This window comes from Oreochromis niloticus, linkage group LG12, assembly GCF_001858045.2.
Source record: "Oreochromis niloticus isolate F11D_XX linkage group LG12, O_niloticus_UMD_NMBU, whole genome shotgun sequence".
NCBI classification, from domain to species: domain Eukaryota; kingdom Metazoa; phylum Chordata; class Actinopteri; order Cichliformes; family Cichlidae; genus Oreochromis; species Oreochromis niloticus.
Genome location: NC_031977.2, coordinates 7179720 through 7206411, shown reverse-complemented (window position 1 = coordinate 7206411; position 26692 = coordinate 7179720). Strand labels below are relative to the sequence as shown.

At 40.0% G+C, this 26692-nt stretch overlaps 1 protein-coding gene across 4 annotated transcripts in view; it reads left to right on the top strand.

Annotated features, from left to right (window-relative positions):
- Positions 1-26692, top strand: part of npffr1l2 (neuropeptide FF receptor 1 like 2) — a 76053-nt gene that overhangs the window by 36982 nt on the left and 12379 nt on the right.

Sequence of the window (26692 nt, the reverse complement as noted above, 5' to 3'; positions counted from 1 at the left end):
GCTCACAGTTTTTGTTTGCTACATGGATCATTTTAGTTCAGCTGGGTGTCTTTCCTTTTGTTATATTTCTTTAAGAGTTCAAAATGTGTTAATTACATAAATAAAATGTAATTTTCTCTGTAGCACTTCATGGATTTCATAAGCAACACACCTTAGTGGTTCACACAAAGCATAAAGGTAAAAAACAATATACACAGTGTTATCTTCATTTTAGATGTCAAAAAGTATTTGCGGCTCCCAGTGTTTTCTTTTGCGTGGAAACCGGGTCCAAGTGGCTCTTTGGGTGTTAAAGGTTGCTGACCCCTGTCCTAATGAGACGACAGATGGTGTCAAAGAGGATCTCCTTGCATATTTGATCCTGGGCATCACTGAGCTACTTGAAGGCGCCAGATAGAGCCAAACTAAATGTCCAAGAGGTGCTCTGTTGGATTTATGTCAGGCAACATTCCAGTCCTGCCGATGGGTTAAGGACCTTCTACAGCCCTGTCCAGCTCTCCTGGAGTGCCTGTCTCCTAGAATCTCCTCCAAGCACTTGAGACAGTGCTGGGAGATACAGCAAACCTACTGATAATGTATTTGCTGAAATTTTGTGGCACATGTTAATGTACCATCCTAGGAGTTGGGCTACCTGCACATCCTCTACTTAACCCACCAGATCAATATCCCAGAAGTTTAATAGACCTGTTGCTATGCTCTGATTTAAAAAGTGTTTCTTTCACATTGAGAACATTTCCAGCTGTGTTGCTTCCTGAATAGAAGTGCCCCCTTCATGTTGAGACAGAACAAATTTGAGATATGAATGTGATGCAAATCCCTGTTACATGATCTCTGCAGAGTACTTCTTGAAGATTAATTTTACAAATAGCTTCAGTGGTTTGAATTTGCTTGTACTCATTTGACAGATAAATGGTGCTAACATGTTTCTTATGTTGGAATGAGGCAAAGTGAGATTATTCAGTCTGTCAATAATTCACAGTACATTTAAAAATCACTACATACTGTAGCAGCCAATCGGAAAGCATGAAGACAAGGTATCCCCACATTATGGCTCTAATATGAAAAGGTAAATTGTTCCAGTTTAGTGGAGCTTTACTGCAATTTATTGTTTTAATTCATCCAGCAACACATAGTTGCAAAAAACAAGAGCTGATTCAAGTTCCTAACTTGATAATTTGTGAAAGGGGTTCAAGGACACAATTAAAAAACGTAAATAAGGGCAACTGAAAGTTGAATACATCAGGTATCTTTTTGCATTTAGAAATTCCATCTAAATGTATCACTCTTTGTCCAGCAATAAGTGAGAAAATCCAAGGACAAATCTTCAGATTCTGTTAAACTCTGGGTTAAACAGGACAAGGTCTTATTTATAAAAGGCGTCACTAGTCAAGGTCCAGTAGAATAAGTTGGGAGCAGACGTTATTACACTGTGTAAATAAAATTCAGTACTGATTTAAAAAACGGACAAAGAGTTGACAAAATCATTATGTGATGAATATTTAGAGTCAAGAGTGTAAGTAGCAGCATTAATTGCAAGTTTACTCCAAATAATTACATAATTTTTGTTTTCTTATGCTTTTGTGTCTGATGGATGAACAATCTTTACATCCATGATTGTCTCTTTGTTGTTTGCTGTGGATAAATTGTGGATGTGATGACGTCTTGTAGTGTTGCTGTCTTGCTGATGAGTACCTGGTCATTATTATTAGTAACATTAGTATTATTATTTTTATTGTGAACAAACAAGTCAATATTCATTAATGAAATTGTGTAAGGAGTCCATTATGTAACACTTTTAACGTGTTAGGTCCTTCACAGAGTCAGGAAGTGTATTCATGATAAACCTTCTCAAATTGCCAATGACCTTAAAGGTCTAATTACTGAAAAGGTTAAATATACGGTACAACATGTCTTATTCAAATTGTAACCTGCAGTAGAAAAACTGGCATTTATCATGATAAACAAAATTGGTTTGTTTGACTTCCAAGCGAGACTGTTGGAGGGAAAGAAAGAAAAATAACTAAATAAACAAGTCCCCAAACAATTCTAAACAGTGTGGCTTAGATATTAATCAGAAATCAGCTGAAGTGAAAGTGACTCTGAACATTGCTGAAGTGGTATGTAACATCATTTAGAGTATTGAATTAAAACAGCCAGATGGACCCATTTATCTTCATGCTTTTAGTGATTTTATGATAAAAGTATATTTCTTTTAAATGTAAACTATTTTTCTGTCATTGGCCTCATTTGTCACTCTGCCACTACTGCATGACTGTACGAATGACTGATGTCTGAACGATTAAAAAGAAAAATCTCATTCAGTTCACTTTCAATGCTCTTTTTCTTCCATGTAACCGACCGTGAACTACTACTGGGAAACTTTTTCAACCGGTTGACAGGTTTTACTTGACTAAAGAAACGTGTTGAATTTGATTTCCTCTTCTCCTCGATTTGAGTCACACATCAACAGTGTTGGGTAAGTTACTTTAAATTAGTAACTTAGTTACATTACTAGTTACTTCTCTAAAAAAGTAACTCAGTTACTTCAAGTTACTCGTTACTTTCAAAGTAACTAGTTACTAGGGAAAGTAACTTTGGTTTTACTCAGAATTCTCTTGTTAATGTGTTGCTTCCGTAACTGGATACCCAGCAAGATTACCAGTCTTCTAGCTTGCTTACTTGCCACAAGTGCACTGTGCCACCTACCAACAGAAAGGAAAAAATAATGTGCACATTTCCACAAGAGAAATCTCACGCCTGGACCGTCGTTGACCGCCGCCATGATTCTAGCCTGCTTTTTACATCCAACACAAAAACTGCAGTCGTGGTGCTTTTGATTGTACTCAGAACTTGGAAATTCTGCCTTCTGAATAGGAAGATGTAGGTAACACCAGACTGCAGATGAGCTGCATACAGAGCTGGACTTGGACAAAACAATCGTCCCAGGCATTTTGACTAGAGAGCGGCCCACCATTATAGGAAAAATCATAAAGCCTTTGAATGAAAACAAACACTGTTGTGACAGTGATGTACACTGTTCTGATGGTATATATGTATCAATCTATCAATCGTTTGTTGTAAGACTCAGATAATTATTATTTTTAAAAGCGAGACATTTTAAATGAGAATAAGAAAGAAAAGTATTTCCTTGTGCCCCCCTTTCCCTGTTAATGCCCTACCTGGCCCCCTGGCAACACTTTGCTAGACCCGCCCCTGCACAGTTACCAGCTGTCAGCTACGTAGAAAAGGATGCTGGTGTTATTTGTCTCTCAGAAACAGCTCATAACTTCCCTTCAACTCATTCATGTCACCTAAAAGGTAAACCTGTTTCTCCATCACCTGTTCAGCTCTGATGATTCAGTAAGGACATCTCCTGGTTTCATCTGCATGTTTCCCTCTCACCAGATAACCAAACCGATATCATGACCAGCAGCTTTACAGCTGTGGCTCCAACAAACATCAGCTGATACTAGAAATTAATATTAAATAAATTCTAACAACAGCTGATCAAGCTTAAACGTGCTGCTGTTGTTTAACGCGACATCCGCTGGTTTCCTCTTTCTGGCGCAAAGTGGGCGATAAATAAACAAGAGAGAAAAGCTGATCAGCTGATCATTGATCAGTTTCGTGATTGAAGTAGAAACAGGAGAGAATGAGAGAAGAAGAGGCAGCTGTGCAGCTTCAGCTTTGTGTCTTTTTCATTGTAGCAGAAGTCCGGGACAAACTGTGTTCCTTTTCACCTCAGTACGAAACGCGTAATATTTTCTCTGAATACCAGACGATTCTGTTTTTTACGGGACGGTTGGCAACTCTAATAATTAACGTATGAACAAAATAAAGTTCAACATCAGTAACATAGCACCCACACAGCTGTATAGAAACTCCGTCATGCTAGCTAGCACGCAGTATGAAAATGTCAGCATACCGAAAATAAACTCCACCTAAACTTGGTTTATATCTGACCCTGATAGACTGCAGGTCATAACTTCTTACCTGAAGTTCAGTTCACCTGACACGCAGACGGGCGGCCGCTTCGGGTCTCTCCTCTTGCCTCCCTTTTCCTTCATCCACCTGCTGGCCTCCACCACTTGCTAATGTTATTGAATCTGTGGAAGCTCCGCGATATCCACCACACGAAGTAACGAGTAACGACCCTATCTAAATCCCAGTAACGAGTAACGCGTTCCTGGTTTTGGCATAATAACTAGTTACCGTGCTCGTTACCACAATAATAACGTAGTTACTGTAACGCGTTACTTAATAACGCGTTAGTCCCAACACTGCACATCAAAGGATCATTTACTGCTCTCCCTCTAGTTGAAGGTCATGACTTTGGAGTCCATGAAGTGGAGCTTTAAGTGTCTGTCTGCTCTTGTAACATTTATAGGATTGCAGCCAAATTACGAACAGTGTCTGTCATCAGGAAGTGTCCTTATTTCCTCTTTTCTCAATCAGAAAGGTTGTACTATCAGGACCGTTGTCTCATCTTGGCTTTTAAAAATGGTTCCTCATAGATTGGCTTTTGGGTCGAAGCTATACTATGGGTATATGGATCTGTGGATATATGGATATGTGGTATCTCCACAAAACTATGTGGGGGGGAAAAAGTCACAGCAGTTAAGAGCTGAAAAAGGAAATGCTATTTGGGTCACTATGATTGTATCCCCTGACTAAGTCAGTGAAAGCCCACTGAAAGGTATATTTAGATAACTCCTCAATGCTACCGTATTTTCCGCACTATAAGGCGCACTTTAAATCCTTTAATTTTCTGAAAAATCGACAGTGTGCCTCATATTCCGTTGCACTTATATATGAATTCTGGTTGTGCTTACTGACCTCGAACCGATTTTATGTGGTACACGGCGCTGTCAAAAAGTTTTAGTAGGACTTTGGTAAGCTACGAAGCCGCACCACTTGATGGATTGTCGGAGCATTACGGCTACTGTAGTCAAGAACTACTGAAGTAGTACTGAAGTTGGACTAGCTGGTTTATAATGATGTGCTACGTGATTGCTAGCGACAGAGCTATGTTAGCATAACATAAACACAGTGAAGCTTCACGATGAACGCTAACTGTTTTTCCACTCAATAAAAATTATGACGAGGGTTATCGATGGTTAGGGACAAATGCAACCGCATGGCAGGATGCTGTAAACGGACCAAACTTCAGTCAGGAGAATAACTGAGATAATCCATCCACAATACGAGGTTAGTCATTCATATACTGCAACAACATGGGAATAGAGCAGCTGCGAGAGAATTCAACATTAATGAATCAATGGTACAGAAGTGGAGGAAGCAAGAAGAATGACCTGAGTAAAGTTTGACTTATCTGACTGTTTTGTTTCGCTTAATGCGCCTTAAAATCTAGTGCGCCTTATGGTCTGAAAAATACGGTACATTCAGCTAACTTTGATGTTATGTGATGTCCGTCTTGAATGTATTACCAAAATGCTGCAAGATATCCTATAAGGACAGACAAATCTCTATGGTAACTTCCACAGTGCACCTGACATTGATCCCCAACATGACAGCAGCTCAGCTGGTTTCCAATAACAAATGACAGAGACTGGGATGGCTCAGGTGACTGTGGAGAGGATATAAAGCCATATTTTACACAGGTTTAGTAATAAAATGTATTTTGTTTTGCTTTATTGAAAGTTGGCTTGTTTTATTCTATAATATATAATATTAATTAAAAATGGTCTATTTTCTTGTTACCAGCAACAGTCAAGCAACCCATTCACACACATTCACACACTGGTGATGGCAAGCTACATTGTAGCCACAGCCACCCTGGGGCGCACTGACAGAGGCGAGGCTGCCGGACACTGGCACAGAAGTGAAACATGAGGAAAGAGATGTGATAGAAGAATACTGAAAGTGGTCACAACTGGATGCAAAGCCACGACTGGACTCAGCTGTGTTATTTTTGTTTCAAGCATCATATCCAGATCATTAAGTCCCAGCTGTTTAGATTTCTCATGTAAGACCAGCTTGTCTTTATCTCACCCAGTCAAACAGAAAATATGTTATCATTTAAAGGTTACACATATCTAAAATCTGAGGTTCTCGGAAAATGAATTAGTACACAGTATCAAATATTTTACCCCAGGTGTGCATTTAAAAGCCAATGCTAATGATCCTAATACTAGACTCCATCTAGGCTCCATCAACAGTGTCTAGACTCTGGGGGGTCCTGCTCTGTCACCCTGCTGAGATGGGCCATCAGAGTCTAACCACAAAATACCTCTATCTAAATTTTGTACATCAATAAATCATGTAAATCTTTTTCTAATGATCTGGCCTTATTGAAATAAAGCTATCAGCAAACAGCCAAACCAAGTTGTTTCAGCTGGTTTTAAAAGTGATGTCATCTCAATCACCGATAGGCTCATTTTAAAATGCTCAGTGGTTAGCTTGACAAAAACTATACAGTATTTTTTAAAATTTTATTTTTGAAACACACGTGTTTGGATTTTGTTGAGGTTTGAAGTTAGAAGCTAGTTAGCCAACAGCACTTTGAGCGACAGCTTTAGCCAGTAGCTATCTTTAAGAGTTAATTTGCTAATTGGAGTCATAGAGTCAGCTATGTAACTATGTAGACCATCTGAGAAGTCTCATTTTGGAGAGTACATTTGAGGGTGGGGGGGTATCAGTCTCTTACTTAGCATCAATTAGCAAGCATATGTCTGTGTGTTTCAGCCAAACAGCTCTGAGTGTAGTTGGCTAACCAAGCTTGCTAGTGTGGACCTTCCAGCTTCTAATACCCGGCAGTTCACATGAAGGAGAAGGCAGCAATGTGGGATAGATATGGTGTGAAATCCAGTTTTTGAATACCCACTGGTAAGTTATTATTAAGAATTTCCCTTGAACTTTTATGATTTTATGCAAAATACATATCTATTTCATTTATTAAATTGAGCAATTATAGGTTCCCTTTGTCCCTAAACAATAAGAAAACTTGATGAAAAGCTCAGTGATAAAAAAAAAACTTTTTTATTGTTCTCATTGACTTTTTGAACAAACTGAGTTAAAAGAAAAAAGGCTTGTCTTTTATAGAATCTGTGGGTAACAAATCACTTTTCTAGGAAGTTCAAAATGATCTTAAAATAGGCTTATGTTTTGTGATTATATTCAGAAAAAAATACCTTAATATATAATTAAGTAACTTAAAAAAAACAAGCCTATTGGTTTTTAGTGCTCTTTCTGATACAGGTCTCTTCTGTTCTGTCAGTGGAGGCTCTGTGGGATCCAATTGGAAACAAACAGTAGGCAGTAATTGTTAAAGTTGTGTGTACACATGCATGCATGATGAACCATGGAGCAAAATTAATGTTATTTCAAGAATACATTGGGAGTAAAACTTGATTGTATTTTCAGTGCAATGTGCACGAAATAAAAACAAAAAGAACCCAGCTGTGTTTTGATGGAGAACTCTATGATGGCGTTTCTCATTTTTCATTTTCAGAAAATATTTACTTTTATTTTGCTTTAACCAGAACTTCAGCCTGTGCCTGCCTGGCTTTCTCACACTCTTTTTTGTGCAAATTTGCGCCTATCTTAAACTATTTATTTCTAAACATATAGTCTACATAAACAGAAAATCCTAGCAGGTGATATATCACATCCTCACTTATATCTGCGAGAGCACTGTGCTCCATGTAGTCTCTATAGATTTTGCTCCTATATCCTGTAAAAAGGACTAATTAATTACATTGCATCATTTCCTGTAATGAAATATGTCTTCATTACAGGAATTATAACTCACTGTTAACACATTATTTCTATAGGAGTATTAAAGTAATATTAAAGTGATGATAGCAAGTCTTACAGGGTTTATGTTTTACGTCCAAATGTATTGTTGCTAATTTCAATTTCAATTTCAATTTTATTTCTATAGCACATTTAAAAGTCACGAGTACAAAAAAGTGCTTCACAGATGAGCCGCATTTGCGGGTTACAGCAATAAAAGAGCAGAAAATACAATTGACAGCAAAAGAAATACAGTTATAGAATGGTGACGTGACAGCAAGCATGAACCAGGGAGAGGTTAAAACTAAGTTGTTTGGAAGGCAAGCTTAAACAGATGGGTTTTTAACCGTGATTTGAAGGATTGGATAGATTCCGACGCACGGACATCAAACGGCAAGCTGTTCCAGAGTTTTGGTGCGGCAAAAGCACGATCCCCCTTAGTCTTCAGTCGAGACATTGGTTGCATTAAGAGCCCCTGGTTAGAGGATCTGAGTGCTCTCGTGGGGATGTATAGATTAAGGAGGTCGATCAAATAACTGGGTGCCAGGTTATTTAAAATTTTAAAAGTGTATAAAAGAATTTTAAAAACGATACGGTATTTGACAGGGAGCCAATGAAGGTTGGCAAGGATGGGTGTGATATGGTCATGTCTTCTGGTGCCGCTTAAAAGGCGTGCTGCGGCGTTCTGGACTAACTGCAGGCGTTGGATAAGGGAAAGTTGGAGACCTAAGTAAAGAGAGTTACAGTAGTCCAGTCTTGAAGTTATGAAGGCATGAATGAGCTTTTCAAGGTCATTGTGTCGTAGGTAGGGCATTGCCTTAGAAATTTGGCGCAGTTGGTAGAAGCTGGTTTTCACCACTGCAGCCACTTGCTTATCTAATTTAAGGGAACTATCCAGCACTACTCCAAGGTTTCTGACAGTAGACGATAGATGACTGGCATAGGATCCTAAGGTCTCCGATAGCTGATTCAAGGGCATGTGACTGTCAAAGATGATAATTTCTCTCAGTAGGGCTGTCTCGGTACTGTGGTGAGATTTAAAACCAGACTGGAATTTTTCATTGATTCCATTTGCCTCTAAGAAGGATTGCAGTTGCTTAAGAACAATTTTCTCTAGGACTTTAGCCATAAAAGGAAGTTTAGAACACGGCCTATAGTTTGAGAGGACATTAGGATCAAGATTACTTTTCTTGATAACAGGTTGAATGACTGCATGTTTGAACACAGCAGGAAAGCAGCCTGATAAGAGTGATGAATTCATTAAAAGTGTGATGCAGGGTCCTATAGTGTTCAGGGCATTTTTAATAATGCGAGAGGGAAGCACATCGTGACGTGAGTTAGAGTTTTTCGTTTGACCTATTATTTCCTTAAGAGTTAGAAAGGATACAGGTTCAAACTGTTCTAAGACCGATGAGGGTTCAGATGTTGAAGATGTGTCTACAATGGGTAAATATGATGATCTTAATGCTGTGATTTTATCTAAAAAATAGTTTAAAAATTTCTCACGTAGGGCTTGGGAGGTCTCAGTCTGAATGGCGGAGAGTGGACTTATCAACGAGTTAAAAATGCTAAAAAGAACCTGTGGCTTATGACTATTAGTCGCAATGATCTCCGATAGAAAAGAGGCTTTTGCGGTTTTGACAGCCTTCTGATATTTCTTCAGGCAATTATGAAGAATGTCCAAGGAGATCTGAAGTTTGTCTTTCTTCCATCTCCTCTCGGCTTGGCGGCATTCACGTCTGAGAGTACGAGTGCAGTCATTCAGCCATGGTTGGCGAGACGGTTTACAGCGTTTAGTTTTTAAAGGAGCCACAGTGTCTAAAATAGAAGTACAAGTGGCAATGAAAGAGTTAACGAGTTTGTTAACCGGTGTAGCTGTATTACAGTTAGCATCGTAGAAGGCAGAGTTAGTCAGGGCCATAGAGAACTGGTCAATAGTCTCCAAGTTGATCATACGTATATTTTGCACAGGACCCTCATGCTTCCGCTCCATATTACACATGTTGACATTGAACAAAACCGGGAAATGGTCTGAGATCCCAGGGTTGTAAATGTCCGTGATGCAGATGTCCAGGCCGTAGGACAGTACCAAGTCCAGCGTGTGGCCCTTAATATGGGTTGGTTTACTGACCCACTGGGTAAGGTTAAAAGAGTCTATAAGGGCAAGAAAGTCCTTGACCAGTGGGTCCAATTCACAGCAAACATGGATATTAAAATCACCAGTGATAAGAATACAGTCATAGCTTACAAAGAGATTTCCTAGAAAGTCAGCAAACTCGCAGATAAAATCCTTATTGAATTTTGGTGGATGATATACCACCGCACAGAGAGTCGGGGAGGAGCCGACCAGCTCAAGTAGTTGCACCTCAAAGGTAGAGAATATGGCAGAGGGAAGCTGACGCACATGGAATTTATTTTTAAAAACCGTGACTAGTCCTCCACCTCTGCCCGAGGTCCTAGGGGTGCTAACAAAAGCACATTCCGGTGGAAGAAATTCCGATAGGGAGACGGACTCACCGGGGCGGATCCAGGTTTCTGTCAGGAATAGGAAGTCCCGCTCGGAAGAGAGAAAAAAATCATTCAGGACGAAGGACTTGTTTGCCAGCGATCTGGTATTCAGCACAGCCATCTGGATCGTAGTCATCTCATTGTTGTTCGGAGCACGTCTCAGCAGACGTACGTTGCTGTGGTTCACGCCACCACCACGAGCCCGCATCCAGCTTCTAGTCGGTAGATGATCGGCCGGTAACTCCGAGTGAGCAAGTTGTCCGACTTGGCGGATCCATCGATGGCGGAATAGTCTGATGGTGTGCTGGTCGTGGGAAGAAAATAAGCGTTGAAAGATATCCGAGATGGCATGGTAGTTGGTTATTCCATGTAATTTTAAATAGGCTTTGATGCGAGTCCGGATGCCGCTCCGTTTTCCCCGTCATCTGGGCCGTTTCTTAGCGGGGAGGAAAAAAGGCAAGCGGTGTACGCACGTAGTAGTGTCTGTGGGAAACGGAGTGTCATTTCCCAGTTTCCAGTACGGGTGTGCTGGTTGATGTTTCAGAGGTCAGAGATCCAACAGCGTTTGACGATCATAAACAATTAGTGTAGCAACATCCAGGAAAAAAATGGAAAATAAAATAGCCAACAACAGATAGAACTCAGGGAAGCGAAGACGGCTTGCCGTGCACACTGGCGCCATCTTGCTAACTCATGTACTTTTACGAGTCAATGTACTTTTACGAGTACTGAATGTTGTTCTTTCTCAGCATTCTGGAAATTTGTATAAAAGCTGCTCTTAATTGCAGAAGAGTATAAAGCAAGTGTTTCATTTAAGAGAATGAGTTAGATATCCTTCATTGTTGATTACTTGGTGAAAAGATTGTTTCACCTTGGTTATGTTATTCACAAGATATCCACACATGTCAAGAGATGCTGTCTGGTTTAGCATCAGAAATTCACAAATCTATGATGTCTGTGGCATTAATGTCATGATTCTGGTGTACTCATTTCCAGTGTTGGGCAAGTTACCTTGAAAAAGTAATTCAATTATAGTTACTAGTTACTTCTTCAAAAAAGTAACTGAGTTAGTAACTGAGTTACAGTATTCTATAAGTAATTAATTACTTGAAAAGTAACTATTGCATTACTTTAAAAAAAAACGTTTAACCCTCTGGGTTCCAGGGTATAATTGGCTATTTTTTTACTACTTTTGATTTTCCCTCCACATTTTACCTTTAAAAACTATTTGCTTTGCCTTGTTTGGTATCATTCTTTTCAGCACAACCTCACGTGTCTGAATTTGCAGTTATGTTTTCATTTTGACATACTGTATTAACACAATTGATCTAAAATCAGACAAACAACATAAAATCAGAGTAGAAAAAGTTATATTTTTACTGTAACCACAAATATGTTTAATGAATCATATTTCATAACTTCAAATGCAAATATTAATTAGCAATTTTAAAATCCTATATGCACAAGTTTTGCAAACAACAAAGTTATTTGCAGCCATTTACCTTTTACCCTTTTTTTAAATAACCATTTCAAACCATTTACAGAACAATCAGCTGTTCTTCAATAAGATGCCACACAAATTATTTGTGCCACTCCAAAAAAATAATTTCTGTCCACTATAAAGGAGAACATCACAGCCTGATACCTGCAGGTCTGACAGCAGCAGGTGTATCACTGCTGTTTCTACCTGGAGACAGCAGTCGCCTCATTGTTCTGACACACAACACAAAACTATCCACAACACTACACACTAACTACACAAGACAACACATTAACTACACACTCCAAACACGCTAAACGTCACAAATCTCTCACATCTCAAAACTCTCTCTTTCTTTTCCTGCTCTCTCTCTCTCTCTATCTCTCTGTCACTCCTAAAACTTCCCCTGTTTTGTTTTGTTTTGTTTTTTTGCCCATAAGCAGAGAGTGCTTGCTAGCGCTAACGTGGCAAAACTATTGAGGAAAAAACGCCGCGTATATTTTGTTTATCATGACTCTGGTTTTACGTGGTCTATCAACACAATTTATAAACTGGTATATATCACCTTGTTGCTTTGTCTTTAAGTGGTCACGTGATTGGCTTACCACGACTACTTTATTCTTCCTCAGTCAAACAGCAGCACTCATGCAATTGTTTTGCCCCCCTGAGCTCCAGGTGTTGTGCTACACAGTGATCGTGATTACCGTCCGCGGGAGCGCGCAGCTGCTTAAAGCTGTAGCATCCAGATTACTTACGTAGTCAGCTACTTCCGTGCAACTGATATAAGATACGGTAAGCTGAACACAGCTTCAACCGTCTGTTTGTTGAAAAATAGTAACGGACCGCGTTTCCTTGTTAGTAACTGTAACGGCGTTGTAACGATAGGAATAGTAATGAGTTAGATTACTCGTTACTGAAAAAAGTAACGCCGTTAGTAACGCCATTACTTGTAACGCCGTTATTCCCATCAATGCTCATTTCTATTCTTGTCCGTTCTGGTCACTTCCAGTGAATACTTTAACATCACTAACTCTGCCACCTCCAGCTCGGCCTCCTCTCTTTTTGTCAGTGCCACCGTCTGCAAACCATACATCTCAGCTTTGGCCTAAACTGTGGAAATAAAATAGGGAGAATGAAATTTGTGATCAAAATTGGTCTATTCCTGACACATATCCAAAAGGATGTTTCATTAGTGATGAAATAAATGTTCTTTCTGTTTTTTCAGAGCCCATTTAGATGGCCGTGTAAAGTTTGTGGTTAATTTTCAGTTTGTCCCTTTTATTGTTCAAGTTTGTTGTGGTCTGTATTAGGTCTCTCTTGTGGCCTTCAGTTTTCTTTCAGGGTGTCCTGTAGCGTCCTGCTTCCATATCTGTCCTCTACAGAAATAACAAGTGACAGATCCATTGGCAGAGTTAATAAATGAAGGACATATTTCACATGTTTTCAGACATATTTTCTCAGACTGGGGTGAAAATGAAGCCACCCCCACCAAAGAATCCATGGTTACACAGACTTCCACAGATTCTCAAGGTTGTATCATGATCATCTTCCACTGACTCATTATAGCTGAGTTGCTATAGCAACACTGTAACAATACAGAATACAGATTATCCTGCACACCACAGTCCTCATGCTCAGAAATAGTATACAGACCTGTGCTTCAGTTTGATGACCACTACCGAGGTTAAAAGTCCTGCCTCGAAAATATGTTACTGTGTCATTGGACCATGTGAAATCTGGCTGCTATTTGTGGCACTGGTTGGTTTAATGTGGCAATTCTTTCAGATTTATGAAGAGAGGGCATATAGAGTCCAGATCAAAAGTTTGAGTACACTCATATTTTTCATGTTTGGATCTTAACAAGGTTCCAAGTAGAGCTTCAACATGCAACAAGAGGAAATGGGACAAAAACACTTTTTGAGCATGCAGTTTATTGAAAACAACACTTAAACTGAAACAGACTTTTTTACAGCTGATCAAAAGTTTAGGACCACACCTCAAAACCCCCCCGTAAAACCTGCAAACAGAAATCTAAGTTTCAAACATGAACTCAGTAATGAGAAGCTCCACCGTTATTATTGATCACTTCAAAAATTAGTTGCAGCATGCTTGATGCAAGCATTTCCATAACATTTCTCCAAGTGGTGAAGATGGCCGCACCATGGGCATCTACTGTCTGGAGCTATTGTCCATTTTTGTAAACTTTCCTTACCATCCAGCTCCAAAGGTTCTCAGTTGGATTTAAATCAGGGGAACATGCAGGATGGTCTAAAACAGTGATGTTATTTTCCTGGAAGAAGTCCTTTGTCCTGCAGTCATTGTGTACTGTAGCGTTGTCCTGGTGAAAAACGCAGTCGTTACCACACGAGGACCCTCAGTCATGAGGGATGCTCTCTGCGACATAGCCAGCGGTGGCCGTTTCACGCCCTTCATCTCCTGAAGCGCCATTGTTCCACTTAAGGAAAAAAGCACCCCAGACCATTATGGCACCCCCTCCACTGTGGGACGTAGAAAACATCTCAGGTGGGATCTGCTTGTCATGCCAGTCACGGTGGAAACCATCAGGACCATCAAGGTTACATTTTTCCTCATCAGAGAATAAACATTTCTTCCACCTTTCACTGTCCCATGTTTGGTGCTCTCTTGCAAAGTCCAAACAGTCAGTTCTGTGGCGTTCAAGGAGACGAGGCCTTTGAAGACATTTTTTGTTTTTGAAGCCCTTCAGTCTCTCAGGATCATTAAATGATCTCTCATAACTCTCAGGATCATTTAAGAAATTCCAAATAACTGTCTTACTGCGTCCCGCCTCAGCAGCGATAGCGCGCTGCCAGACGCAGGAAAAGGGTTTTTTTGCCTTTGCCATCACAACGTCATGACAGGACAGTGTGACCATCTGACAGAAAATGACAATGAATCCACATTTTTGCACAGATTTGGCCTTTTAAAGCATGTGGTCCTGAACTTTGATCAGCTGTAAAACGGCCTGTTTCAGTTTAAGCTTTGTTTTCAATAAATTGCATGCTCAAAAAAATGTTTTGTCTCACACCCATTTCATCTTGTTGTATGTTGAAGCTCTGCTTGGAACCTTATTAAGATCCAAACATGCAAAATATGATTTTTTTTTGCAATTTTTCAACTGGTCTTAAACTTTTGACTGGGACTGTATAAAATGGTCTGATGTAATCAGTTCAGTAAACAGCCCAGTACAATGGATCTGCAGTAATCCTATAATTAAGAAGACTGCACTAATTTATGCTTTAAATTCTACTCTGCAGTCTCTCTCTGCAGGATTTGTAACATTGCTATAGAAAATATAATATGTATTTTGCTCTGCAGTATTGGGAGCAGATAGACATAAAGAGAACGACTCTGAATTTTCCTCATCATCATTTTAAATCACAGCATGTCGACAACTTCTGCCACAACATCAGCAGTCAGCAATAGAGACTTCAATCCAAGTACTGGTATGTATGTGTGTATTGCTATATGGGGGAGGACTGGCTTCAACAAATAACATAAGCAGTAATAAAACGCACTTTGCTAGAACAGAAATGATTCTGCCTGGACAGACATCAGAATTCACATGTGGACAGGATCGCTTGCAGTTTGTTGCTTTATTACGGCATTAGTTTTGCAAGATAGGACTGCTGTGAAAAGGCCTGCTTGTTTAATGAGTGGCTGTGTCATCACTTTCAGTATCGGCACATTACAGGGAGTGCAGAATTATTAGGCAAGTTGTATTTTTGAGGAATAATTTTATTATTGAACAACAACCATGTTCTCAATGAACCCAAAAAACTCATTAATATCAAAGCTGAATGTTTTTGGAAGTAGTTTTTAGTTTGTTTTTAGTTTTAGCTATTTTAGGGGGATATCTGTGTGTGCAGGTGACTATTACTGTGCATAATTATTAGGCAACTTAACAAAAAACAAATATATACCCATTTCAATTATTTATTTTTACCAGTGAAACCAATATAACATCTCCACATTCACAAATATACATTTCTGACATTCAAAAACAAAACAAAAACAAATCAGCGACCAATATAGCCACCTTTCTTTGCAAGGACACTCAAAAGCCTGCCATACATGGATTCTGTCAGTGTTTTGATCTGTTCACCATCAACATTGCGTGCAGCAGCAACCACAGCCTCCCAGACACTGTTCAGAGAGGTGTACTGTTTTCCCTCCTTGTAAATCTCACATTTGATGATGGACCACAGGTTCTCAATGGGGTTCAGATCAGGTGAACAAGGAGGCCATGTCATTAGTTTTTCTTCTTTTATACCCTTTCTTGCCAGCCACGCTGTGGAGTACTTGGACGCGTGTGATGGAGCATTGTCCTGCATGAAAATCATGTTTTTCTTGAAGGATGCAGACTTCTTCCTGTACCACTGCTTGAAGAAGGTGTCTTCCAGAAACTGGCAGTAGGACTGGGAGTTGAGCTTGACTCCATCCTCAACCCGAAAAGTCCCCACAAGCTCATCTTTGATGATACAGCCCAAACCAGTACTCCACCTCCACCTTGCTGGCGTCTGAGTCAGACTGGAGCTCTCTGCCCTTTACCAATCCAGCCATGGGCCCATCCATCTGGCCCATCAAGACTCACTCTCATTTCATCAGTCCATAAAACCTTAGAAAAATCAGTCTTGAGATATTTCTTGGCCCAGTCTTGACGTTTCAGCTTGTGTGTCTTGTTCAGTGGTGGTCGTCTTTCAGCCTTTCTTACCTTGGCCATGTCTCTGAGTATTGCACACCTTGTGCTTTTGGGCACTCCAGTGATGTTGCAGCTCTGAAATATGGCCAAACTGGTGGCAAGTGGCATCTTGGCAGCTGCACGCTTGACTTTTCTCAGTTCATGGGCAGTTATTTTGCGCCTTGGTTTTTCCACACGCTTCTTGCGACCCTGTTGACTATTTTGAATGAAACGCTTGATTGTTCGATGATCACGCTTCAGAAGCTTTGCAATTTTAAGACTGCTGCATCCCTCTGCAAGATATCTCACTATTTTTGACTTTTCTGAGCCTGTCAAGTCCTTCTTTTGACCCATTTTGCCAAAGGAAAGGAAGTTGCCTAATATTTATGCACACCTGATATAGGGTGTTGATGTCATTAGGCCACACCCCTTCTCATTACAGAGATGCACATCACCTAATATGCTTAATTGGTAGTAGGCTTTCGAGCCTATACAGCTTGGAGTAAGACAACATGCATGAAGAGGATGATGTGGACAAAATACTCATTTGCCTAATAATTCTGCACTCCCTGTAAGTATCACTACATTAAGGATGTAGTCTTTTAAGGTGTCTAGATGGCTCTGCATGCAGGCCCACTCTGTTTTTGCCCTTGAAAATGAGCTTTAACATTTACTTTTCCTACTATGCGTATGGTATTGTGATGTAAGTGGCTATAGAAATCAATAATACAGTAACTGGTACTTATCTTGAAGAACACCTGTTTTTTGTTTTTTTTAAATGCATGTCATTCATTATTAACAAACCCAATTCAGAAACACTGGGACACTGTGTAACTAAAAAAATAATTCAAAGAACTTTTTATTCAAAACAGAGCACAGAAAACTTATCAAACGTTTTAACCTAGACATCTTCCTGTTTCATGAGGAATATTAGCACTTTGAATTTGATTGCAGCAGCACATATCATAAAAGTAGAGCCACTGTTCTTCTTTTAACAACAGTCTGCAAACACCTGTGAACTTAGGAGACCAGTTGTTGGATTTTTCTGAACGAAATGATCTCTCATTCCTGCCTGATAGAGGATTCTAGCTGCTCTATATTTTTCATGAAGCTCCAAATGTTTTTTCGAACTTTTATGACATGGGTTTGTACGTAAACACGGTGCATCTCATGGCATTAGTCATGTGTAGTAAAATACAATAAAAATAAATATCAGGTAATTACAGGAAATTATTTAGCCCAAGTAGTATCTGATTACTGTGCTCTCTGCAGGTAGTTTAGTGGTCTGTACACATGAGGAGCAGAGGAGAGGATAATCGATGGAAATGGGAGGTGCGCTGTATTATTGCTTACCTAAAGGCTTGATTTAATTATTGAAATGGCATGCTGAGGCAGTGGTTTTTGTAACTTGTTTGAGTCTGGTAGAGATGAAGTCTGATATTAATTAGTTCATTCATTAAGAATGAACTGAGCTTAAAGTCTTCAAAGTCTTTATTCTGTGCTGAAAGCTCTTTGAAAACCACCTCCGATACTATACTTATATACATCTAAGTATTATATATTTATGGCTATCCAGTTTGGAGTCACAATGGGTGGGGTCACTGAGTGACAGGTGGAGTACACCCTGGACAAGTTGCCAGTTCATCACAGGCCTAAGACAGAGACAGAGGCAACTGTTTAACCCATATCAACCAACAGGAGCACCGTTAAAGCTGACATGCATGCCTTTGGACTGTGAGAGGACGCTGGAGTACTCAAAGAGAGCCTGCACAGTCACTGGGAGAACATGCAAATCCACCCAGAAAGGACCCGGCTACTTTGAAAGCAGTAATGTTAACTAACAAACTATCTCCCATCTGCTGCCAGTGGAGCCCGCAACATCGTCTGAAGTGATATTCTGGTCCCCGAGGCAGAAACTAAGAAACTAACAATCTTTAATACTAGATGACACTAATGATAATTTCACAATGGAGTATGACTTCAGATCTAACTATATACTGTGGCTTGCAAAAGTATTTGGCCTCCTTGAACTTTCCCACATTTTGTCACATTACAGCCACAAACATGAATCAATTTTATTGGAATTCCAGGTGAAAGACCAATACAAAGTGGTGTACACGTGAGAAGTGGAACGAAAATCATACATGATTCCAAACAGTTTTTACAAATAAATAACTGCAAAGTGGGGTGTGCGTAATTATTCAGCCCCCTTTGGTCTGAGTGCAGTCAGTTGCCCATAGACATTGCCTGATGAGTGCTAATGACTAAATAGAGTGCACCTGTGTGTACTCTAATGTCAGGACAAATACAGCTGCTCTGTGACGGCCTCAGAGGTTGTCTAAGAGAATATTGGGAGCAACAACACCATGAAGTCCAAAGAACACACCAGACAGGTCAGGGATGAAGTTATTGAGAAATTTAAAGCAGGCTTAGGCTACAAAAAGATTTCCCAAGCCTTGAACATCCCACGGAGCACTGTTCAAGCCATCATTCAGAAATGGAAGGAGTATGGCACAACTGTAAACCTACCAAGACAAAGCCGTCCACCTAAACTCACAGGCCGAACAAGGAGAGCGCTGATCAGAAATGCAGCCAAGAGGCCCATGGTGACTCTGGAGGAGCTGCAGAGATCTACAGCTCAGGTGGGGGAATCTGTCCATAGGACAACTATTAGTCGTGCACTGCACAAAGTTGGCCTTTATGGAAGAGTGGCAAGAAGAAAGCCATTGTTAACAGAAAACCATAAGAAGTCCCGTTTGCAGTTTGCCACAAGCCATGTGGGGGACACAGCAAACATGTGGAAGAAGGTGCTCTGGTCAGATGAGACCAAAATGGAACTTTTTGGCCAAAATGCAAAACGCTATGTGTGGCGGAAAACTAAGACTGTACATCACTCTGAACACACCATCCCCACTGTCAAATATGGTGGTGGCAGCATCATGCTCTGGGGGTGCTTCTCTTCAGCAGGGACAGGGAAGCTGGTCAGAGTTGATGGGAAGATGGATGGAGCCAAATACAGGGCAATCTTGGAAGAAAACCTCTTGGAGTCTGCAAAAGACTTGAGACTGGGGCAGAGGTTCACCTTCCAGCAGGACAACGACCCTAAACATAAAGCCAGGGCAACAATGGAATGGTTTAAAACAAAACATATCCATGTGTTAGAATGGCCCAGTCAAAGTCCAGATCTAAATCCAATCGAGAATCTGTGGCAAGATCTGAAAACTGCTGTTCACAAACGCTATCCATCTAATCTGACTGAGCTGGAGCTGTTTTGCAAAGAAGAATGGGCAAGGATTTCAGTCTCTAGATGTGCAAAGCTGGTAGAGACATACCCTAAAAGACTGGCAGCTGTAATTGCAGCAAAAGGTGGTTCTACAAAGTATTGACTCAGGGGGCTGAATAATTACACACACCCCACTTTGCAGTTATTTATTTGTAAAAAATGTTTGGAATCATGTATGATTTTCGTTCCACTTCTCACGTGTACACCACTTTGTATTGGTCTTTCACCTGGAATTCCAATAAAACTGATTGATGTTTGTGGCTGTAATGTGACAAAATGTGGGAAGTTCAAGGGGGCCAAATACTTTTGCAAGCCACTGTATATTTACATACAGCATTTCCACAACGCCATCTGTGAATTAGCTACATTACAGATGTTCTATTATAATTGTCAGGAATAAGTTTGAACTCACACTTTTTAGCCTTTGATCATACAGCTTAAATCTTTACACTTTTAACACACCCTGAGACCGGTGAAACATTTAGATTTCATTTATCATTATAGCTGTATAGGTACTCCTTTTCTTTATACAATGACATAATAGTCACACCTGTACAGTAATACCCACAGAAAGGTGTGAGTGAGAGTTTGTTGTGACAAGAAAAGGCAGAAGACTTGAGCATGAACGAAAATAATGAAATTCTCCACCTACTACAGGTTTGTATCGCACACAACGCTATAGACAGTGTTAAATACCGTGATAAATCATCACCACATGAAAAGTTTGTGTTTTTCGTAAGCGTTTCATTTTAAGCACATACCCGTATGCTGTGAATCAACATATGTCCTTGCAGCCTAGTCCCAGATAGCAAGACGACATTGAATCTATGTTGATTTTTCATCCGAACCGTCGTATATGGTCGGGGTTGAAATGCCAATGTTGTAACAACATTGAAATACTGTGGTAAACCGACGGTCTTACTATAGAGACGTTGTAACGATGTTGATTCACCGTTGTTTTTTTGTCATTGATATTTGATCTATTTGTAGTCGACCAGGTGACAACAACAACGTCGAGAAAACGTCTATTTATAGTTGACGATCATTCGGCTCCGGTCACCATCAAAAACCATCGATTTGTAGTTGAGCATTAAATTGCACTGCAACTGATCGGGTATAAAGTACCAGAGAAAGTAGATTTATTGTTCATTTGTTATCAATGACTTGGTCTAGTTCACCAGCTTTAAAAAAATCATGTCTACGTGCAATTTATGTATAGTTGACCGGGAAATTAAAGCAGCGATCACTTGGACTATTCCGCAGCACCCCTCTCACATTGGTACATCCCCCCAGGTATTCATTGTCTTCTACAGTAGAGCGGGACATTTGATTTACTCTCAGCGAAATTGACCGGAGGAGGCATCAGGTCATGCACTGCACTGGCCTGCACCACGATTAGTATAAGGTAAGAATGAATGATTTTTTTTTTTCCTACTCGTTATTTCCATGTTTGCATTTGAATAACAGTAAAAAAAACTCGTTAATGTTGTACATTAACAAGTTTTTTACTGTTATTTACGAGCCCGAAATTGTGTCTACTTCTTACAATCCGGCAACAAATAAACTGCACTGCGAACAAAGTATATCAACAAAGAAAACATTTTCGTTTCATAATTTCTTCGTTATATTCCCTTACAAAGCTAGCTTTAACGCTTCGAGTTTTCCTTTGTTCTTGCCGTGGCCTCGGCGCTTGACCCAGACTTTCGCTCTGTAGTTGCTTAGTACTACAAAAAATTCTAAATCTGTGATATATGATTGATAAACGTAAAGTTAACTGTATAAACGTGTTCAATGACTTTGTTACTTTTGATGATTGGAGAGCACTCGTTTCAATTCGCACACGAAAACTTTAGACTCAGTTTGAATGCTCACGCGGCATGCCCACGTGACTGTACGTTGCACGCGTACATGACTTTCCGTTTGTGCCTTGAATAATGAATAAGGCTACGTCCACACGTACCAGCGTATTTTTGAAAACGCTGATTTTTCTATGCGTTTGCACCTTTTGTCCACACGTAATTTATGTCTGGCCGTACATTGTGTTTGTATTTCCAGGCACATTTCACGAAGCAGAACGCAGTCTTCAGAGATATCCACGTGAACGCTGTGATACGTCTGACCTTCAGTCCGAAAAAGAAACCCAGACCAGTCTTAAAAGAAAGCACAAGTAAAACCCTTTTATTCACAAACATATCTTTGATTAAGAATTTATGATCTTGTCTTTTATACATATCTGTGGTGCTTGCATACTGCAATATCACCACATAATATAGTCCAAAAAGTGGAAGTTTGTAAACTTTTTAAAAATGCAAAGTCGTGTACACTTGTGCACTTCAAAAATTCATTGTATACTGTACCTTCTTGCACGTCTCTGTTTCCTGTGTGTGTTGTTAGAAATCAAACTAACTTTAGGAAACAATATGCCAAAAGCATATTTACAATTACTTAAGACCGTTTTTAATTTCTTTTCTTTAGACCAAATCCCCTGTACACATATACGGACTCAGAGGATGAGCAACCTACAAAAAAACGGTTTCCCCAGGCCCCTCGAGTGAAAATACCAGGTAATATAATACTGTCTAGTGTCTGTGTACATATCTGTGTCTGACACAAGGAAACTTTTTTTGACAAGTTGTCTGTATTCTTAAATACTTAAAAAATTATCTTTTTCTAAACAGCCCTCATCACTCCAGTCTGCCCCCCAGCCCACTGATAGCAACCATCATAATGCCCCACCCAGCTTCCGGCACCTTTCGCCACTCCGGCACAAGCCGACACAGCTTTGCGATCTCGCCAGCATGCAGTCTGATGTCTTCCCTATAGATGGTATGCTTTTAAAAAAGTTTTAAAGCTGCATCACAATGTCATTGTACTCTTATCTAAAAAAAAAAACAAACCCCAATTTATACTCCTGGATGTCATCTTGTTGTGATATTTTTTTTTTTTTTTTTTTTTTCTGTAGATTCCAGAGACTCTGTGAGGCCACTATTACAAGGCAAGTTTGAAAATCTTGGAATTTCACAGTTTACATGGTATAACAAATATATGTGACAGGCAAAAACTAGTAAACACTTTTAGCAGTTACAAGAACTAACAAATGAATATCCAACAAAAGGGAATAGAAATACATTGTACTGCCAATACTTTGGTTTATTCTTTGTATGACTTGAAAATCAGGCTTTAGGGAAAACTAAATGACATGTTTCTATCATCAATTACATGAAGTAAACACACAAGCGCTTGCATACACATTTAAGACATGAGACACGCTAATTCCATCTCTTAAAATGTGTCTATAGGTGAGACGCTTTGCGTTGATTGGTGCTGCTGGACCACACTGGAGGTGCGAGTCCGCCGTGTAATGGTTTATGCCATTACAAAGGAGCTGGCCTCTGTACTCAACTGGGCAGGGGAAAAAACCAAGGACCAGACAAAGCAAAAAAGGGCATTTAAAGAGACAGCGCTGTGCAGATGCATATTTGGTAAGTTTTACTGTTTATTGTAGTTTTATGAGCCTAAAGTGAACAATAAAGGGATCAATTGATGTGCTGGGTGCATTTCACATTTCCTATGTTTTTTTTTTTTGCTATATTACTTTGTCTTTCTTAATAACAAGACTTTCATGTCCGGTTAATCTGGAGATGGAGTCTTTGGTCTTCGGCTTGTTTTGTCCTCGGGTTGTACACTTTGTACAGCCCGAGGACCCCATGTTTTCTTTTTTCTTTTCTTTTTTTTTAAAGGATACACGGCACACCATACTAAGACATATCACATTTTCAGCTTATAGCTCTTTGGGAATCAAATGCAGCAGTTTGCTGATTTCCGCCTGGTGACTTTCATGTTTATCAGCCTAGGAGTTTACATACTTTCTCCCTGCTGAAGACAATTAACAAGAGCTTATTCATGTGCTCTAATTCCCTTTTTTTTGTCTTTGTTTTTTTTTTGTGTGTGTGTGTCTATTTTTGTCCTAGATGGCCTGGCGCAGCAGGTAGGGGCGAACTCTATGTCTGAGTTGGTCTTTGCTTAAGCAGTCCAGAAATGGCTCAGATATGCTCCAGATCGTACGGGTGGCGCGCATCATCCATCCCCATCCCGGAGTAAATAATAAAAAGTGACGTGAAACATAGAAATGTAAATAGGAAACTTTGTCTTTTAATAAAGTATTTTGCAAATGATACATGTCTATTGACCTTTTTTTTTTTTTTTTTTTTTTTCAATAAAAAGCAACTGTGCAAAAGAGGTGGAAAATTAACACCATAGCTCAACAGTGTTTCAATATCAGAATCTGACATTGTTTCAATGTCAACAGTATTCGAAAATATAACGTCGAATCAATGTCAGGTTTCAACATTGATTCAACATCAAAACCTGACGTTGTTTCAACGTTAAAAATGGGTGCAAGAGTGACGTTGGGTCAACGTCACACTTCAACGTTGCTTCAATGACGTCGCCTGATATTGACTCAACATTGTTTCAATGTTTCCTTGCTATCTGGGGTGTGACTGAGTGCCTGTCCTCTGTGTTTTATGCTATGAGAGATTGAGCCCCTCCTTAGTGGTTTAGTTGCAATGGTGTGTGACAGTGACTCTGATGATGCATTATTAAAACGATGACCGAGGGTCTCATTTACAAAACAGCACATGGGACCATACTAGAAGTGTATACAGAGACTAAAATCTGTGTGTCAAAGGATAATCAGGTTTATATAAACTGCAGACAATTCCCCTTTATAAATTAAATGCATATGTGGATCCCTATTTCACGCTCTACATGGCATTTAACCATAAATAGTCTTTGCAAAGCACCTTGTGAATGGAGATGCATAGCACCGAGCCTGCTGATCGATGGGTCTTTAGTCCTCTAGCAGTGTCCACCACCACACAGCAAGATGCATAAGTTTTACTGCAGGTTTTATTTTGAAATTTTACAGCAGACTGATTATTCCACAAGATGCTGAATTGATAGCAGCAATCATGGTTTTCTTTTCATTTTGTCTGATTCCTGGGGGTCTTCTTTCTAATATTGTAGGGTCTTTACCTTGCAATATACAATTTAAAGCACCTCAAGGCAATAGTTGTTGTGATTTGACACTATGTAAATGAATTTGAACTGAACAGAATGGATTTGGTGAACTTGTCCCATGATATGATAATGAGGATGAACCATGCTAATGATGTCATTGTCTTTATTTTAGGGCTGCTCATTTACATGGTTTAAATGTACAGATGGTGAAGTGACAAAAGGTGGAACGTGTGGGTGGGAGCTCAGTGAGCTCTGTGCAAGAACCACCTGGAGAATACAGTAAAGAATCACAAATGACTGCTTATTAATGCTGTTATTATAATTATTATTATCGTACAACTACAACTCCATCCGTCATTCCAAAGTTGGCACCCGAATCGCATCAGGACTGAAAACATATAAGTGTTTAAACTGAGCCATTTGACTATACAAAATACCAGCTCATGGTAGCATCACACAGTAAGGACCATGCCATCTTCTTTTAAAGTTCTCTCTTTCTCTTATATTTAATATAACCACACTACTGACAGACAAGCGACTGTTTTTATGCGTTGTCGTTAGCAACAACGACGGTAAAACCATCGCGTATCCGCTTGTTTATTTTCCACATAAACCTTTCACAATAAAGCTCAAGATCCTGTTGAGACTTTTCAAAATAAACTGAATTACGTGAAAGACTATGCAGATTGTTTATGGATGAGAAGCAAAAAAGAGCCGCCAGGTGCTAAAAATAAACCTTAGACTCAAACATTAGAACAGGCTTTTCCCTGCAGCACGCCGTGTAATAAATACTCACAAAGAAAACGGCGGCCGTTACAACTTATGTCTAAAAATGTATAGCTTCATGCATCAGTTAAAACACTGGACTCCAAGTACACGACGCCAAGCTGGAAACACTTGACGCAAGTCCAGCTGCCCGAGATTCACAGAATTTACAGAAAATGTTAAATTTTTGTGATTTATATCGTTATCGGGACGATAGATGTCTAATATCGGGATATGGGATTTTGGTCGTATCGCACAGCCCTAGTTCATATTACTCTTTATAGCCTATTAGTTTTATTTTCAATGTGCTCTGAGGTCATAGCAAATTAGAACAAACATATCCAAGATTTAATCATCATGTCATGCCTGTGGGAGTTACCTGGAAAAAATGCAAAGACTGACTTAACATTAGAGGAAGGCATGTTGTCCAACATCGGTCTAAGGTGTGAGTGAACCAGTTTTTTGGTTGTCACTGTAACCCAACCAGTGCAGGGGCCTCCCTACACCCCGGACTCTGCGTTGTGTAAGTTTGTGTTGGATTGGGGTGCACGGTAGAGAGACCAGTCAGACACAGGCGTTCAATTTGTGGCTCGGACCGCACCGTTTATTCAGATGCTGGGGCAAACACCACTCCAACTCTGCTGCTGGCCCTTTGCAAATCACAGACACCAAGTGACCCAAATACTGAACCTCCTTTCTCACAAGCTGGCATTTAGAAGGCTTTAACTTCAAGCCATGCTCCCGAAGCCAATCGAACACCAGCTGCAGTCTTTCTAGATGCTCATCAAAGGTTTTGGAGAATATGATGAGGTCATCCAGATAGATTAGGAGGTGGATGAAGTTCAGATCACCAAAGCAGCAGGTCATGAGTCTCTGAAAGGTGGAGGGAGCATTCTGCAGCCCAAAGGGCATACGATGTGCTTCAAACAGCCCCATAGGGGTGCTGAATGCAGTCTTGTGTTTGTCATGCTCCGCCACCTCTACCTGCCAATAACCAGAAGTGAGGTCAAGGGTGGAGAAGTATCTTGCCTGCCCTAGAGCCTCCTCTATTCTGGGGAGAGGAAAAGCATCTCTCGTGCTACAGGATTTCAGTTTCCTGTAGTCAATACACAGCCTTAGTGATCCATCTTTCTTGGTTACGATCACGACAGGTGAAGCATATGGACTTTTGCTCGGCCTGATA